At 45.7% G+C, this 19,672-nt stretch overlaps 1 pseudogene; it reads right to left on the bottom strand.

The window, feature by feature from the left end:
- Positions 1-11,025: 11,025 nt before the first annotated feature.
- LOC123101732 (uncharacterized) lies at positions 11,026-17,964 on the bottom strand (annotated as a pseudogene).
- Positions 17,965-19,672: the final 1,708 nt, after the last annotated feature.

Raw genomic sequence — 19,672 nt, 5'->3', positions numbered from 1 at the left:
AGTTTAGGGGGTTGAGGGAAGAAGGGGAAGAAGAGGGAGAAGAAGAGGAGAAGAAGAGGAGAGGAGGAAGAAGAAGTCTCATCTATTCTTTCTTCTCTTCTTTTTTCTTCTTCTTCCTATATGTATTAGTTTTTTTATTTAGGTTGTTAGTTAGTAGATATTAATTTTGTTCATATATGTATGGATGCATGTGATATGTATGTATGTATGTATCGGGTATGTCGTTGTCGATATACCCCTACCCGATAACTTCGACATGAGGGGATAGAGAGGGGGTCTAGGGTCGCCGAGGGGTCGAGGGTCGTCGAACATGAGAGGAAGAAGAGGATAAAAAAAGAAGAGGAAGAAGAAAAAAAGAGAGGAGAAGAAAGAATAGAGGAGTTCTTCTCCTCTATTCTTTCTTCTCCTCTTTTTTTCTTCTTCTTCCTCTTTTTTTATCGGGAACGAGGGTCGTCGAGGGTCGCCGAGCGGTAGAGGAAACCCTAAATAGCAAGTATCGTCGGTGTGGGACACGACATCCACGTCCCACAAGTGACGCGGGCTTCGACGCCCACGTCACTTGTGGGACGTGGATGTAGTGTCCGACACCGACGGCCACATGTATCTCACACCGACGATACTTTCTATTTAGGGTTTCCTCTACCGTTCGGCGACCCTGACCCTCGACGACCCTCGTTCCCGATAAAATAAAGAGGAAGAAGAAGAAAAAAAAGAGAAGAAGAGGAAGAAGAAGAAAAAAAGAGAAGAAGAAACCCTAAATAGAAAGTATCGTCGGTGTGAGATACATGTGGCCGTCGGTGTCGGACACTACATCCATGTCTCACAAGTGGCGCGGGCTTCGACGCCCACGTCACTTGTGGGACGTGGATGTAGTGTCCGACACCGACGGACACATGTATCTCACACCCACGATACTTGCTATTTAGGGTTTCCTCTACCGCTCGGTGACCCTCGACGACCCTCGTTCCCGATAAAAAAAGAGGAAGAAGAAGAAGAAAAGAGGAGAAGAAAGAATAGAGGAGTTCTTACTCCTCTATTCTTTCTTCTCCTCTTTTGTTTTCTTCTTCCTCTTCTTTTTTTATCCTTGAAGCATTGTCGAGGCCACCCCAAACCCTAGAGAAGCAGTGTCGAGGCCACCCCAAACCCTAGAGAAGCAGCGTCGAGGCCACCCCAAACCCTAGAGAAGCAGCATCGAGGCCACTAATTAATATTAGTTCTATGTTTGCCACTAATATATCCATCTGTCATGTTTGAATAATAATTGCCATGTTGTCAATATTTGTAGAAACTATGGACACCGCCCGAGACGAAGTACAAGAAGAGTTGTTGGGGGACATAATCGCACGAGGAAGTGATGCCGTTGTCTCATTGTTTCTCAACGACACCGATGGTCTGGAAGCAGCTGGCTATGATTATGATGGCTCCGATGACCTAATGCCGGTGCAAGAAGGAGACCGTGAGGACGGCTGCGGTGACCCAATGCCGGTGCAAGAAGGAGACCATGATGACGTCTCCGGTGACCGAACCGAGTCCGGCCAGGTATATATATTAGTTAAGCTTCTGCTGACTAGCTAATTGATGCATTCATTGTTTTGGTATGTACACATATTAATTAAGTCTTTGTTCTTTTTTCTAGCCATCCGGATTGAGCACAACTTCGGTAAAGAGACAAGGCCTGAAGAAAAAGTTGAGCTCGAATGAAAAGTTTGAGATCATAGCAATCGCGCCCGACGGCCAACCGATTGAACCCCTCCGGACAAAGAGCGCATTTGTTGCTCAGTGCGGGGTTTTGGTCAGGGACAAGATCCCGATCAGCATCTAGCAATGGTTAAAGCCGGCTACAGAAGACCCTGAGGTGTCTTATGTCAATGATATGCAGAAAAATGATCTTTGGACTGAGCTAAAGTCAAATTTCACCCTACCGCCAGAGGATGATCTAGAGAAGCTAGTTAAAGAGCAATTAATCAAGTCTTTTGCTCTTAAGAGGATGGCAGAACTATTCAGGAGGTGGAAGAAAGAGCTGAATAAGTTTGTCGAAAATAAAGAGATACCAGAATTCAAGGGCAGATATGAGAAGATCAGAGATCACTGGCCCGCATTTGTGGCCCACAAGACATCGGAAAAGAGTAAGAAGATGTCGGCGACAAACAAGAAAAATGCTACGAAGAAGAAGCATCACCATCGCACGGGGTCAGGTGGCTACCTCGTAGCCCGGCCTAAGTGGGCCAAGACTGAGAATGATCTGGTTGATAAAGGGATCGAACTAGAGACAATTAACTGGCCAGACCGTTGCCGGACTTGGTTCTTCGGGGCTGGCGGAACCTTGGACCCTGTAACAGGGAAGTGCATTTGGACGAACGATCAAATGGACATACCAGTCAGGAAGCTTCAGCAGTATATATCGAAGCAGCGCAGCAAGGGACGTTCTTTCCAGATAGAGAGAACGACGAGCTCACAATGGCCCTCAGGAATCCTGAGCACCCTGGACGGACACGAGGCACGCCAGGCTCCATTCCGTGGAAGGTTGGGTTTCCGGACGCAGGCAGTTACAAATCCCAGGAGAGGAGGAAAAAATTGCAGCAGACCCAAATGCAGGCGCTGCAAGCAAGGGTACAAGCGATAGAGGAACGAGAAGCAAATCGCAGCAAACGTACTGCCGAAGCTTCCCCCGAAGCTACCCCGCCATCTCAGCGGAGAAGCAGCATGGCTTTCACCGAGCTGCTTCAGCCGGAGCATGCCTTGACGGCTCCTGCTAGCTATCCCCGCCTCCGCCTCCTCCTCCTCCTCTGGCAAGTCAGGGCACTCCGCCTCCTCCTCCGGCGAGTCAGGGCACCCCGCCTCCTCCACCGCCTCCTCCTCCAGCGAGTGACGATCAGGGCACTCAACCGGCTCCTTCTCCGGTGCGTGGCGGCACTCCTCCTCCTTCTCCGCCTGCGCCGACGCGCCCGAGCAGCCAGCCTCCTCCTTCTCCGCCTCGTCAGGAAGGGCAGAAGAGACCTGCCGCTGCTCCGGCTGCTCCGGCGCGTCGTAGTCCTTCTCCTCCGCCTCGTAAGCAAGTAAAGAAGACAACCGCTCCGTCTGCTCTGCCGGCGTCTAGCAGTACAGCCAGAGGCGGGAGGAAATACAGATTCGGTCCTTCTCTGAAGACTCTAGAGAAGTTACCATACGAGAGGACCCCGAAGGAGAACGCTGAGATCGCACGAGAAGAAGTGAGGAACAACTTTGAAGGGGTGAAAGCAAAGAAACATCCACCTCCGGAGGAGAAGGTAGATCCGGTGAAAGCGAAGCGCACTCTGGCTGCCCTGACAAAACCACCCAAGTCTCCGCCGAAAGGAAACTATGAGCGCATTATTGGAAAGGAATTTGCCAAAGCGGAGCAGTCGGGAAGTACTGTCAGTGATCAAAGGCTAAAAGAACGACGAGCTGGGAAACAAATTGCCCAGCTCGGCGAACAAGCGAAGCAATCGTGCCCCCCGTTCAAGGTGCCTAGCGACAACGTTGCTAATGATCCAAGGATGGTGCCCGGTTATAGAAATCTTGGCGATTACCTGCTCGGCAATGTACATTATGATTTCATGGAGGTGCAGATACAAAGATACGAGTACGAGAAGCCTCTCGTCAAAGATGAAAGATCTCTATCAACGATGATGCGAAGATTGCATGATTGGTACTTGAAAATCTGCAGAGACTCTGGGGGGAGGAGTACTTTGTATGTGAAAGTTAAAAAGGAGCATGACCTCGTTGGAATTGAACGGTTGCCTGTTCTATTTGAGGAGTTCTTTCAGTTTTTCAATCAATTGGCCCTCGATGAAACAATGGTCACCTGCTACTGTCTGTAAGTAGTACTACTTCTGTCATTAAGTCTCTCTATATAGCTCAGCTCTTTCATTGCATGTATTTATAATCATCCTCACTATATTATGCAGACTGAAGATCGCCGAATTGAAGAAAAGACAAGTCGGTGATATTGGGTTCATTAACACATATCTCATAGATGCAACTCAGGTTAAATTTCATGTCGCAGCTACCGAGGACAACTTGCTATGATCGTTGGTAATAAATGAAAATAAAGATATAATACTCTTTCCTTACAACTTCAAGTGAGTGTTACTGTCTTGTGCGTATTCGGTTTCCCTTATATATTAGTCAAGGTTATAGTAATGTAATTGATGAGTTATGCATGCGTGTGCAGTTACCACTATATTCTCCTAGAGATTAAGCTTGAGTAGGGACTAGTAACCGTCTTAGACTCAAGACGAAAAGACCCCAAGACTATGCGAACATGACTCAAATGCTCGAGAAGTAAGTTAAATCGATCATTATCCACCATATCAGCAACTTTGTTCATTTCCTGATATATCAAGTAATTGTTTTCTTTGTCTGGCAGGGTTTGGAAAAAATTCTCCAAAAAAGCTCCAGGACTCCCGAAGAAGCTGCAATTTAGACACCCGAAAGTAATTACTATAGTAGCATGTTCCGTGCATCTCCTATTGATTTGGCATTCTTGCTTATCAGTTTGATTGACCGCTATTTCTTGTAAAGTGGTTGTGGCAGGAACAAGGGAATGATTTCTGTGGATACTATGTTTGCGAGTCCATCCGCCACACGACCTGTGAGCGGGGCTACACTGACGAACAATATGAAGTACGTAAATAACAACATTCACAATTTTATTTTATTACCATCATTTGTGTTGAGTTTCATTCATTCATATATATATGTATTGACCCCCTTCTTCAAATTAGATGTTTCGGAAGCGGGATGAACTCCTAGCACCAGCTCGCATGCGAGCAATTCAAGAGGAATTGGCGGCATTCTTTCTTGACCATGTGATAGCTGAAGACGAAGAATACTATGTGGACCATGAGTCCGTATGATTATATTTGTAAGAGATAATTATTGTATATATGTAGCCGGTAGTGTCGGATAGATATACGAGAACTTGTTGTTCGACCAATCTCTCGGAGAAGGAGAGGTGGTCGATATCACTTCTCTCTGTATGCATAGATGTTCCTGACGATCTTTTGTTTCCTTCGTTGGCTTACTAGCTAGCTAGCGTGTCTAGTCCTCTCTATACGTATGTATAGTACGTAGCGTCGACCAAGCACGGACATAAGAGAGGACACTTCTCTCTATTAATTATAGCTAGCTAACACAATATATGAAACACCTCAATTAACCCCCCAAAACCCCCAACCACCCCCCCCTTTCAAAAAAACAAAACCCCAGCCACAGAAATGCTGACGCGTGGATGCCTATTGGTCCCGGTTGGTGCCACCAACCGGGACCAAAGGGTCTCCTGCCTGGGCTCCGCGCACAGGCCACGTGGAGGCCCATCAGTCCCGGTTCTGGATTGAACCGGGACTAAAGGGACAGGGCATTAGTACCGACCCTTTAGTCCCGGTTCAGGAACCGGGACAAAAGGCCCTTACGAACCGGGATAACAGGCCCTTTTTCTACCAGTGGATGCTGAAACACAATCATGAATGAACATGAACCTAATGAAAATATTAATGCTGATGTTCATGATGATGCTCAACCTAGTAATGACAATGATGTAGAAATTGAACCTGCTGTTGATCTTGATAACCCACAATCAAAGAATCAACATTATGATAAAAAAGACTTTGTTCCTAGGAAACATGGTAAAGAAAGGGAACCTTGGGTTCAGAAACCCATGCCTTTTCCTCCAAAACCATCCAAGAAAAAGGATGATGAGGATTTTGAGCGCTTTGCTGAAATGATTAGGCCTATCTTTTTGCGTATGAGATTAACTAATGTGCTCAAAACAAATCCTTATGCTAAATATATGAAGGATATCATTACTAATAAAAGAAAGATACCGGAAGCTGAGATTTCTACCATGCTTGCTAATTATACTTTTAAGGGTGGAATACCAAAGAAACTTGGAGATCCTGGAGTACCTACTATACCTTGCTCCATTAAAATAAATTATATTAAAACTGCTTTATGTGATCTTGGAGCCGGTGTTAGTGTTATGCCTCTCTCTTTATATCGTAGACTTGACTTGAATAAGCTGACACCTACCGAAATATCTTTGCAAATGGATGATAAATCAACTGCTATACCTGTCAGTATTTGTGAGGATGTGCCTGTTGTGGTTGCAAACGTTACTATTTTAACGGACTTTGTTATTCTTGATATTCCCGAGGATGATAGTATGTCTATTATTCTTGGAAGACCTTTTCTTAATAGTGCAGGGGCTGTTATTGATTGCAACAAAGGCAATGTCACCTTTCATGTTATGGTAATGAGCATACGGTACACTTTCCGAGGAAACAACCTCAAGTTCATAGTATAAATTCCATTGGAAAAATTCCATCGATTATATTTGGAGGTTTTGAATTTCCTCTTCCTACTGTCAAGAAGAAATATGATATACTTATTATAGGGGATGTGCGTATCCCCGTTGAGGTAACTTAGTGTTATTCGAAATTTCTCTGGTTTCATGATTATTGGAATGAGCTTGTTAACAAGACTTGATCAACCTTGTTAGTGGATTCTTCTTGATGAGCATGAGATCGATGAAACTAGAAGCACCAACTTCTGTACCCTCTCTATATTTTCTGTTATTTAGTAGAAATAAAGTAAAAATAGTATTTTTCTATCTGTTTCCTGACTTATCCATGCAACATAAAAATATCCCGAAAATAAAAGTCCTCAGAATGCCATGCCAATTTAATATGATTTTTTCGGAAATATTTGAAGATTTACTGTGCAAAAATTACCGCGGGAGGAGCGGCCACCTGGCCACGAGGGTGGTGGGCGCCCCCCCCCCCCGTATAGGGCGCTCCCCCTGCCTCGTGGGCCCATGGTGGCCCTCCTCCACTTATCCCAGCACCCATCTTCTTCCTCTGCCTCACACAAACCCGAAAAACCAACTCAAGCACGAGTTCCAGCCACTTTTGCTGTGATTTTCGATCTCCTTGATCAAAGCACCTCTCGCCAAACTGCTTTGGGAGATTGTTCCTTGAAAATGATGAGGAGATTATTGAGGGGCTCATCGAGCCAAAGCTTGAAGGAAAAGGCAACGAAGCCTAAGTATAATTTGCCGCGCACCGCGGAGATTCGGGTATGTGAATGGCCTTCTGATGATTTCTTGAGAGCAGCCGGTATCTATGAAGATTTTCATAAATTGGCTCACAATGTAGGCCTCACCTCTTTCCTCCACGACCAATGCGATCAGTATCTCTTACTCACAAATACCTTTGTGCAAAACTTTTATTTTCATCCTAGGAACTCACCACCTATGGTGGAATTTCATTTATATGATGAGCCTAAGGAGATGTCACTTTATGATTTCTATCGTATTTGTTTAGTCCCTTTTGAGAGCAAGACAGAAGAACCACATCATGATGATGTGGAGGGATTTATTAATAATATCACTGTAGGAGAAACCAGGAAGGTTTCCGATGCACGAATCACTAGCATACATTTTCCTGTTTTACGTTACTTTGCATTATTTGCTAGTCGTTGTTTAATTGGACGCGGAAACTGTGAAAACCTTATTATCCCTGATTTAATTATTCTACTCCAAGGTTTATGCAGTGATAACACCTTTAGTATGGGCGGTATTATTGCTAGACGGTTAAATATGAACCGTACTAAGGGCCCCGTCTTTGGAGGCATTTATGCTACACGCTTAGCCGCACATTTTAACATACCTATTAGGCATGCTGAGAAGGAAGAAAAGGTGTTGCCCCGTGTTTATCTAGATCATAAAAGTATGGTGGCACATGGTTTTATTGTTAAGAATAGGGCAGGAGAGCTTAAATATCAATTGTTCTTTAATAAACATCATCCTGAGACTATTACCTTGCCTGCTCCTTCTTTGTTTGATTTGACTGCAGGCACGTACCTTGTTTCGTTGGCAGCTATTCATGCCTACCGGAACCCTGCACCAACTGAGGAGCCAGAACCGGAACCACAATTTGATCCTTCACGATAGTCTAACTATCAGTGGGATCCGGAGATGATTGCCAGCTAGTGGCAATCAGAGCCTTCTTCTTCCTCATCACAGTACGACCCCAACAACTATTATTATGGATATCCACCAGGCCAGCCGTGGCCATAGACCAACTTAGGTCAAAAGCCTAAGCTCGGGAGGGCTGATCTGGAGTCCGTTCGGGGCTCTGGAGAGGGGGATTCGTTGCCGTCGTCATCATCAACCATCCTCCATCACCAATTTCATGATGCTCACCGCCGTGCGTGAGTAATTCCATCATAGGCTTGCGGGACGGTGATAGGTTGGATGAGATTTATCATGTAATCGAGTTAGTTTTGTTAGGGTTTGATCCCTAGTATCCATTATGTTCTGAGATTGATGTTCTATGACTTTGTCATGCTTAATGCTTGTCATTAGGGCCCGTGTGCCATGATTTCAGATCTGAACCTATTATATTTTCATGAATATATTTGAGTTCTTGATCCTATCTTGCAAGTCTATAGTCACCTACTATGTGTCATGATCCGGCAACCCCGAAGTGACAATAATCGGGACCACTCCCGGTGATGACCGTAGTTTGAGGAGTTCGTGTATTCACTATGTGCTAATGCTTTGTTCCGGTTCTCTATTAAAAGGAGGCCTTAATATCCCTAAGTTTTCAATAGGACCTCGCTGCCATGGGAGGGTAGGACAAAAGATGTCATGCAAATTCTTTTCCATAAGCATGTATGACTATATACGGAATACATGCCTACATTACATTGATGAATTGGAGCTAGTTCTGTGTCACCCTATGTTATGACTGTTACATGATGAACCGCATCCGGCATAATTATCCATCACTGATCCGGTGCCTATGAGTTTTCCATATATTGGTTCTCGCTTATTTACTTTTCCGTTGCTACTGTTACAATCACTACAAAATACCAAAAACATTACTTTTGCTGTCTTTACTTTTGTTGCCGCTACCGCCACTATCATATTACTTTGCTACTAAACACTTTGCTGCAGATATTAAGTTTCCAGGTGTGGTTGAATTGACAACTCAGCTGCTAATACTTGAGAATATTCTTTGGCTCCCCTTGTGTCGAATCAATAAATTTGGGTTGAATACTACCCTCGAAAGCTATTACGATCCCCTATACTTGTGAGTCATCACGCCGCCGCCGGTGGTGAGGCAGTAGGAAAAAAAGGGGGTAGTGGCTATGGGTAAGCGAGTGAAAGGGGGGTGAGGCTAGATTTGGCGTCGGGACGGAGCGCCAGATTTCCATCTCCCGCCATCCCCCCTCACGCTCGCATCGCACCGCCCGTGCGACCTTGCACCGCACTCAGCCTGGCTCGCGAGAAACTGCCGATCCGAGCGTTTCCAGTGAGCCAGGCTCTGGGCTGCTTTGAGAAGCGTGCGATGTAGGCCCAACAGGAAAACCAGGCAACCAAACAGGCATCTCCCTTCCCGCGCGGGCTTGGTTTGACTGGATGCGGGCAGCCACACGCCCTTACTGTATATCCCGGATGCGCTGTATCAAACAACGGAGGGTATGCCATTCACGTTGATGCATTGTTGGGTGAAGCTCAAAAGGAACAGTGTGGATGGACAACACTTCATGCCCTACAACTTGTTAAACGGTTATTGGAATAATATATACGTATATTGCACTAGAATGTTTGCTTGCTATTTATGGCTGAATTATGCTTTTTCTGTAATTCTTTTGAGTGCTTCAAACATACGTGCACGTATAGTTGGATGGTTGGCTTTTGTATCCGTGTTCGAATGCGTCCGCGGATGTTTAGTGTGTTAGATTTAAAGTACGCAGTTGGAGATGCTTTTTTTTGACAATCTGCAGTTACAAATGCCCTTATTACAAGCTCTAGGGAAGTTGGGGATGGAGAAGTCAAGCAGCTGTGAATCCGTGAGAAGGAGAAACCAAAGTGCTGCTGACCAATCAGGACAAGAAGTCAAGAACGATGTTCCGTTCATGAGTCGCAGTGCCGTACGTACGTGTCCGACACCAGCTCAACCACGTACAATCACCCGGCCGAGTCGGCCTGGCCCTTGCCTCGTTCGAACTTATATATATGTATATGCCAATGCATCGCACTGCAGCACCTCCCACGAACGCTTGACTCCTAGCTAGGGTCGACTTGATCCTTGTTCGTTTTTGATCGTGTTGGATCAACAGAGACGGAAGAAGCGACCAATGGCAGCCGTGCAAACTGGGGAAGTCGTCAAGGCGACAGCTCTCGCAATCACATCAGCACCCGAGGGCATGAAGAGCGACGGCACCCAAGAGCTGCAGTCGCCGCCGGCCAACGTCTCCCTGGACCTGGAGGACGATGAGGACGACGAGGAGGAGCTCTTGATCCGCAGCTTGCAGTACGATCTGTCGATGCGGCTCATCGTGGCGCACCAGATCCAGACGCTCAAGCTGGACCTGAAGAAGGACATCGACATCTACAGGTCCCTCCTCCGCGATCACGACGGCGAGTGCGACAGGCTGCGGCGCAGGCTGGCGGCCCGCCGGACGTCGACCAGAGATAGAGAGTCGGACGACGCCGGTGTCGCCGAGGCCAAGGAGGAGGAGGAGGAGGATGATGAGGAGTTCAGAGTCGCCGATGCCAAGGAGGAGGAGGAGGAGACCACCGCACTGAGGGAGTTCAGAGACATGTACGCCAAAGCCAGCGATGTGGACCGTCGCTTGGAAGAGTTCGACGAGATCGTGCGGGTGCACTACGACCCCGACCTGGACAACGAGGCGCGCAGGGCCACCGTCGCGCGGCTGTGGCGCCGCCTGGCGAAGGAGCTCGACGACAGAGCCGAGACCGTCGTCTCTGGGGCATTCAAGTACACGTTTGCACCTCTCAAGCCGAGGCACTAATCGCTTGGCTCATCAACTTGTGCCTATAGTCAACAAATTTGCGTATAGGATAGCAAACATCTAACTTATGCATATGGGATTGTGAAATTAGTAGCAAGTCACAAGCAGATTTGTAATGATTTTTTAATCTTTTCCAACAAGGGGAAAAGTAGCAGCACTGTAATTGCAATACCACAAGCAGCACTACTCTTCTTTCATCACTTCATTCCACTCCTCTAAGTATCCTCTAAGTATCTTGCGCACTAAAGACTGGTCACAAGAGACTTGTAATGATCTGTTTCTATTTCCAATAAAAGAAAGAAAAAAGTAGCAGCAGTGTAATTCGGGATGCACACAACACATATAGGCAGTGAAATATGACCAGAACTATACTCCCATTCCTACTTTTTTTTTTGCGAGAAACTGTCGATTTATTCATCTTCAATCATGGCAGTACAATGAACATCAGAAATAATGAAAATTACGTCCAAATTCAGAGACCACCTAATGACGACTACAAGCACTGAAGCGACCCGAAGGTGTGCCGCCGTCATCGCCTCTCCCTCGGCGGAGCCGGGCATAACTTGTTGTAGTAGACAGTCGGGAAGTCGTCGTGCTAAGGCCCCGTAGGACCAACGCATCAGAACAGCAACCGCCGCCGATGAAGAGAAGCTTAGATCGGAACGATCCAACCTGAACACACATTAACAAAGACGAACAAAGACGAGCAAAGACCGGATCCGAGAGGATCCACCAAAGACAACCACCAACCGAATTCCGCAAGATCCGCCGGAGACACACCTCCACACGCCCTCCGAAGATGCTAGACACACCATCGGGACAGGGCTAGACGGGGAGAACCCTAACAAAACTTGAGGAAGCATATGAAAACGGAGCCCTCCTGCCGGCAAGGACCGGGATCCACCACGCACCCATGGCCCTAAGGCCACATGAGATGTGAGAGATCAACGCCGCCGCCGACGGGAGGCGGAAACCCTAGCCGCCTTTTCTTGGAGGAGAGACAAAGGGAGGCAGAAACTTTGACATGAGCCACCCATTGCCATTCCTACTACTACCACGTGAGTTCACTTCATGTTCTTCCGGACCTTTGTGATCCGCTCCATCTTATTTTACTTTATTTTTTGAATACGCGCAAAAGATTTGCCATATATATTAATTAAGAGATAATAGAGTTTGTGTTACAAACACCCCTTAAAATTTCAAGGAAGAATCACTCTCCCGCATGATGGACCCTAGTTTCTTAGGTTCGGCGGCGATCCAAAATGATGCCTCCCTTTTGATGTTGTTGAGAATGACCGTAGGCAGGGTGCCCTTGTTGTGGAAGATGCGGGCGTTTCTCTCGTTTCAGATCGTCCCCTTGGTGAGCATGGTGAGCGAGGCCATGGCCTTCCGGTTGGGGATGGAAGCATCGGTCAACCCAAGCCACCAATCTAAGGTGGAATGCCTCAGGGGCAAAGTGGAGGCGTCAACATGAATGAGTTGCAGCCACACCTTGATCAAGCTCCATAGTCGCATCTGTTGGGGAACGTAGTAATTTCAAAAAAATTCCTACGCACACGCAAGATCATGGTGATGCATAGCAACAAGAGGGGAGAGTGTTGTCTACGTACCCTCGTAGACCGGCAACGGAAGCCTTCACACAACGTAGAGGAAGTAGTCATACGTCTTCCCGATCCGACCGATCCAAGTACCGAACGCACGGCACCTCCGAGTTCTGCACACGTTCAACTCGGTGACGTCCCTCGAGCTCCGATCCAGCCGAGTGTTGAGGGGGAGTTTCGTCAGCACGACGGCATGATGACGGTGATGATGTTCTATCGATGCAGGGCTTCGCCTAAGCACCGCTACGATATGACCGAGGTGGAATATGGTGGAAGGGGGCACCGCACACGGCTAAGGAACGATCACGAAGATCAACTTGTGTGTCATGGGGTGCCCCCCTGCCCCTTTATATAAAGGAGGGAGGGGGGAGGTGCGGCCGGCCCCTAGGGGTGCGCCTGGAGGAGTCCTACTCCCACCGGGAGTAGGACTCCCCCCTCTTGCCTTGTTGGAGAAGGAAAGGGGAAGGGGAAAAGAGGAAAGGGGGCGCCCCCCCTTCCTTGTCCTATTCGGACTAGGGGGGATGGGGCGCGCGGCCTGCCCTGGCCGTCCCTCCTCTTCTCCCTTAGGGCCCATGTAGGCCCATTAACCCCCGGGGGGTTCCGGTAACCCCCCGGTACTCCGGTAAAATCCCGATTTCACCCGGAACGATTCCGATATCCAAATATAGGCTTCCAATATATCAATCTTCATGTCTCGACCATTCCGAGACTCCTCGTCATGTCCGTGATCACATCCGGGACTTCGAACAACCTTCGGTACATCAAAACACAAAAACCCTAATTACGATCGTCACCGAACTTTAAGCGTGCGGACCCTACGGGTTCGAGAAGTATGTAGACATGACCGAGACACGTCTCCAGTCAATAACCAATAGCGGAACCTGGATGCTCATATTGGTTCCTACATATTCTACGAAGATCTTTATCGGTCAAACCGCATAACAACATACGTTGTTCCCTTTGTCATCGGTATGTTACTTTCCCGAGATTCGATCGTTGATATTCCAATACCTAGTTCAATCTCGTTACCAGCAAGTCTCTTTACTCGTTCCGTAATACATCATTCCGCAACTAACTCATTAGTTGCAATGCTTGCAAGGCTTAAGTGATGTGCATTACCGAGAGGGCCCAGAGATACCTCTCCGACAATCGGAGTGACAAATCCTAATCTCGAAATACGCCAATCCAACAAGTACCTTTGGAGACACCTGTAGAGCACTTTTATAATGACCCAGTTACGTTGTGACGTTTGGTAGCACACAAAGTGTTCCTCTGGTAAACGGGAGTTGCATAATCTCATAGTCATAGGAACATGTATAAGTTATGGAGAAAGCAATAGCAACAAACTAAACGATCAAGTGCTAAGCTAACGGAATTGGTCAAGTCAATCACATCATTCTCCTAATGATGTGATCCCGTTAATGAAATGACAACTCATGTCTATGGCTAGGAAACATAATCATCTTTGATCAATGAGCTAGTCAAGTAGAGGCATACTAGTGACACTCTCTTTGTCTATGTATTCACACATGTATTATGTTTCTATTTAATACAATTCTAGCATGAATAATAAACATTTATCATGATATAAGGAAATAAACAATAACTTTATTATTATCTCTAGGGCATATTTCCTTCAGCATCAACATGAATGAGTTGCAGCCATGCCTTGATCAAGCTCCATAGTCGAATGGTGAACCGACATTTGAAGAAGAGATGATCAACCGGTTTATTCTCATGCATGCATAAGAGACACGAGCCACAGTTTGGCCAACCGCGCTTGGCCAATCTAGGCACGGTTCAAACTCTATTTTGGATGGCCAGCCAAGTAAAGAACTTGACCTTGGGTGGAGCCTAGATTTTCCTCAGTGCATGCTCCAAGGGGAAGTGAATAAGGCCAAGAAGTTGCGCTTTGTAGCCGAACTCCGCCATGTAGAGGCCACTAGTAGAGTGCTTCCAAACAATATCATCATCAATATCCGCTCCATCTTAGACTCTTCCCACTCCTACAAGTACCCTCTAACAAGCTCGTTCCGGACAGTGACACCGGACACACTTTGGATGCTCAGAGGACAGATATGTCCATTCTTCTCAAACCAATCCTTGAGGAACCATTGGTCAAATGTCTAAAACAAATTAAAACACACCCATAATTATTGCACTACTAAAAACAATTACATGCAGCTAAAACTTCGAGCACACAGAGTTACCTTCCCGATGGCAATTGTCACCAGGTCAATCATAAGTTCGCTGGACAATGGACAAGTAAGATATTCTGGAATATCACAATCCCTGGTACACTCCTCTGCAAGCTTCACAACCCTTAGCTTATCCATTGCAAGCACGAATAAAGGGTAGGCGTGCGCCCGCCCGCTCGCCGACTATCATGCACCGCTCTGAAATGGTTACAAGCAGCAAGCTTCTCTTGCTCACGCAACCCCTATAGTCTCTTGACAATTCTTACATCACTTCACTCTCTTTTTGGGGTGGAGGAGGAATTATCCCCACAAAATTCAGCGTATAATGGGTACGGAATTTCCTACACGGGTTTTGATCAAACAAATAGCTCTTAGTAAGTTGTGATGTCAAAGAAAAGAAGATGTTCTTAGTAAGTTGCATTGCAACTTTAAGCCACTCATGGGTCAAGCCTCATACCTAGTATAATTAAAAGTTTACATATCACCAAGATGATGAACACAATCAAAGAATATCACAAGCTATCTTTAACCTACAAATCTGAGTACAACTATGGCAATTCAAACTGCTAGAAATAGCAGGAAGTGCAAGTTATCATACCAATTTTTTAGGTTATCAAACTTAGTCGAATATTCTACTCATACGTGAAGTTTCGTGAAGAAATGACATATGTGATATTCTTAGCAAAGAAAATAAATTCGACCTCCAAATTATTTTCTAACATGGTCTTTTTCATACCAGTGAATTTGTTTTTGGTTTTCGCCGAGAATACAATGGATGTCATTTCTCTGTGAAATTTCACACGTGAGTAGAACACTCAACCATGTATGTTATAAAAAATATCCAGAACTGATTGATTTTCTAGCATTTTTTAATTTTACTATTCAAAGTAGGTGCATGTTGAACCATGTTCCAAGAGTCCGTGTCCTGAAAGAAAAAAACAAGAATAATAATGAAGACTTAACACATGTGGCTAGTGGGCCTGACACGGATATTTGCATTTCTAAACATGGGGCCATTCAAAAATTATATGAGACCAGGTCTTACGGTTAGCAGGTGAGACCCGCCCTGATGAATGACACGTATCATTCACAAATCACAAAGCATTTAATCTCTCCCCCCTGATTTCAAGTGGGGATGGGATAGATGCTTTGTGATTTATGGATGCCACGTGTCATCCATCAGGATGGGTCTCGCGTGAGACCTGATCTCATAGAATTCTTTTCCCCTATATGGTGACCTCTGCGCCCGATGAAGCGGAAACACGCACCCCTGCGCCCCCAGCGCCCTGTTGGGCTGACCCATCTACAGGACTCCCACTATTATTTTCGTTATTTTTTATTTTTCTATTATCTGTCTTTCTGTTTTCCCTTTAAAAATAATTTGGGATTTCAAAAAAGTTACGAATTTCTAAATAATTGTGGATTTTAAAAATAATGTTCAAGAAATCATAAAATGATCATGAATTCAGAAAAAAAGTTCATGATTTCGAAAAACTGTTTGAGAAATCACAAAATGTTTGCTTATTAAAAAATATTCATGATTTCAAAACATGTTCACAATTTTTAAAACTATACGTATATTCGAGAAATGTGCATGAATTAGAGTGTTTTTCCTGAATTCATATAATGTTCATGATATTTTTTCAAAAGTTAACGAAAAAAATGAACTTCAATAATTGTTCCCCAAAATTCAAAAAACTTTATCAGTTCCAAAATATTTTGCTGATTGCAAAAAAATTTCATGCATTTTAAAAAACTGTTCGCAAAACAAAGAAATGTTTGTGAAATTCAAAAATTGTTTCTAAAATTCAAAAACTGTTTGCCTAATCAAAAAATGTTCACAGGCTAGATAGATGATAACAAATTTGTGAAAAATGTTTATGAATTCGAAAAACGTTCATGGTTTTATAAAAAAATACAAACTTTAAAAAAATGTTCATGATTTGAGAAAAATATTCCCGAATTCAAAAAAAGTTCAGGATTTCAGAAAATGGTGACAATTTCAAAAAAAAAACATTCACAAATTTGATAGATGCTTTGCAAAAATAAATAAAGAAATAAAAAAAGAGGAATGAAAACGAAAATAAAAAATAAAAACCAAAAAGGAAACGAAAAAGTTGAAGAAAAAGAAAGAGGCTGGCCCAAAAACTGGATCGGGAGTTGGAGGGATTGCATGCTAGGTCGCTCGGTGGTGACCTATGCTCCAAATGGGGACTGCCTATATGAACCCAATAACCGAACTTTACAAAAAATCATACCTCTAGGCTAAAAAAGAACGTATGTGCGTAGTTTACAAGACAAGTAGAAACATGAGCATACTTTTCTCTATAAGCGTATGTGCGTACAATAACTCATACACTGTTTTAAGCCAAGTTACGTGACTTAAGTTGGAGGTGATTGTACAAGAACTTAGTTTGTGATTAAAACTGGCTCGTGGATTATTACAAAATTTACACCAAAATTCACATGTATGTGTGACTGTCTGTCCTCGGCATATCTGATATTTTTTATAATTTTTTTGGATCGAACAACTTTTTTTTGTTAAGTTTACAGCATTATGTTCGTAGGAATGCCCCTCAAAAAGAATGTTGGAAGGGATGCACAAGCTAGCATGAATATAATTCTGATTGTACACCGCAACTTAGATGACAAAGATACATCTATAAAAATCATCGCTCAGTTATTGCCAGGAAATGTCCGATTACTGCTTTGCTTGCCCTGCTGGGGTGGGGGGCGGGGAGATCAAAGATGTTTTTTTTTGGTATCGTTGTCTGTCGTAGACCTCTGGCGCAACGACTCCATGCTGCGAACTGCCTATAACTGCTATTTGATTTCTCAATCGTGTGTAGCCTGCCAACAACACGCATACATGTCCTTACCTGATGGTTGTTGCACTAGGCAGACGAAAATTGGCCGGTGTCGGTATTACGCATGGCATCGACATAATATACACACAAATACCCTTTTTTGGAGCACTTTTTCCCCATGCCCCCTTGCTCCGTATTTGCATTCTCCTGATTCGACGCCACCACTCTACCACTCCGACCACTGAGTAGGCCTTGCCAGACATCCATCACCTAGCCTTCCCGAATGCCCGTCTTGGAGTACACCACAGTCACCCTAGATCCCTCGCGGCCAGGTATTCTCCGCCCCCTTCCGACGATGTCTGTGCCAGACACCACACCCGGCAATTATTTGGCCAAATGCCAATGAGAATTTACCGTTGTTTACTTTGAAGCAAGCACGATGGCCGCATACTCGATGATGGAGAATGAGTTGTTGTACGATGCCTGGTTGGCCAGAAGTGCGTACTCTGTAGGCATGAAGCAAGGCACGAAGTTTTGGCAATATATGTATTCTTGGCTCAAGACCAAAAGCATTTTGCGCCCTACAACTTGCACATGATCCATGAACACAATGTGAAGTTGCTAGCCCATCTGCAGTACACCATCTCAAATTTCATCATGAAGTACCGCGGTGCGATCGCATGGGTGGAAAGAAGGTGGCCACCGACGCGTCAATCATGGAGATCGCAAGTTTTATTTTCCAGCTCTACATGTTGGTCAATTTGTTGATTCACTCAACGGAGGGCAGACCATTCATGTTGACGATCACCTTATTGTATAGCCCGGATGCGCGGTCACGCTGTATCAAACAACAGAGGGCGGGCCATTCATGTTGATGATAACCTTATTGTATAGCCCGAATGCACGGTTGCGCTGTATCAAATAATAGAGGGCATGCCATTCATGTTGATGCATTGTTGGATGAAGCTCAAGGACCACAGTGGGCGGATGAACGACACTTAGTGCCCTACAACTTGTTGAACATCCGATTATTTTGAATGTAGTATTTATATTCAAACTATTGTTGCACTAGAGTGTTTGATGCTATTTATGGCTGAATTATGCTTTTTCTGTAATTCTTTTGAATGCTCCGGACAAAAGTGGAAAATTAGGGCGGGACCATTGGTGCACAAAGTTGGATGGCTGGCTCCCGTATCCGTGTCTAGACACGTCCGTGAAAATTTAGTGGGTTCGATTTAAAGTATGCAATTGGAGATGTCCTTATTACAACCTCTAGGGCAAAAGGAAATACTCCTCCCATTAAAAGATGCAAACGTCAATCAACTGTGAATCCGTGAGAAGGAGGAACCAAATTGCTGAAAAAAAAAGAGACAAGGACGATATTCCCGTTCACGAGTCGCAGTGCCGTACGTGTCCGACACCGACTCAACCACTTACGATCAGCCGGCCGAGTCGGCCTGGCCCTTGCCTCGTTGGAACCACGGAGTATATATGTAGGGTGGAGTTGATCCCTGTCCGTTTTCAATCGTGTTGATTGATCGACAGAGCCAGAAGAAGCGATCATGGCAGCCGTGGAAAGTGGGGAAGTCGTCAAGGCGACAGCTCTCGCAATCACATCACCAGCCAACGACATGAAGAGCGACGGCACCCAAGAGCTACAGTCGTCGCCGGCAAACGTCTCCCTGGACCTGGAGGAGGAGGAGCTCTTGATCCGCAGCTTGCAGTACGACCTGTGGATGCGGCTCATCGTGGCGCACCACATCCAGAAGCTCAAGCTGGACATGAAGAAGGACATCTACATCTACAGCTCCCTCCTCAGCGACAACGGCGGCGAGAGCGACAGGCTGCGGCGCAGTGTGCTGGCCAGTCTGGCTGCCAGAGAGTCGGAGTCCGACGACGACGACGACTGCACCGCAGAGGCAGACGTCGACGGGTCCGAGGAGGAGCACCAGTCCGTCGCCCTGAGGGAGTTTAGGGACCTGTACGCCAGAGCCAGCGACGTGGACGGTCGCTTCGAGGAGTTCGACGGGATCATGTGGGCGCACTACGACCCCGACCTGGAGGACAACGAGACGCGCAAGGCCACTGTGGCGCGGCTGTGGCGCCGCCTGGAGAAGGAGCTCGACGACCGAGCAGACGCCGTCGTCTCCGGCGCGTTCAACTACTCGTTTGCACCGCCCACGCCGAGGCACCAATCGCTTCGCTGATCAACATCTTCGTACAG

This window comes from Triticum aestivum, chromosome 5A, assembly GCF_018294505.1.
Source record: "Triticum aestivum cultivar Chinese Spring chromosome 5A, IWGSC CS RefSeq v2.1, whole genome shotgun sequence".
NCBI classification, from domain to species: Eukaryota; Viridiplantae; Streptophyta; class Magnoliopsida; order Poales; family Poaceae; genus Triticum; species Triticum aestivum.
This window is presented reverse-complemented; position numbering and strand designations above follow the sequence as displayed.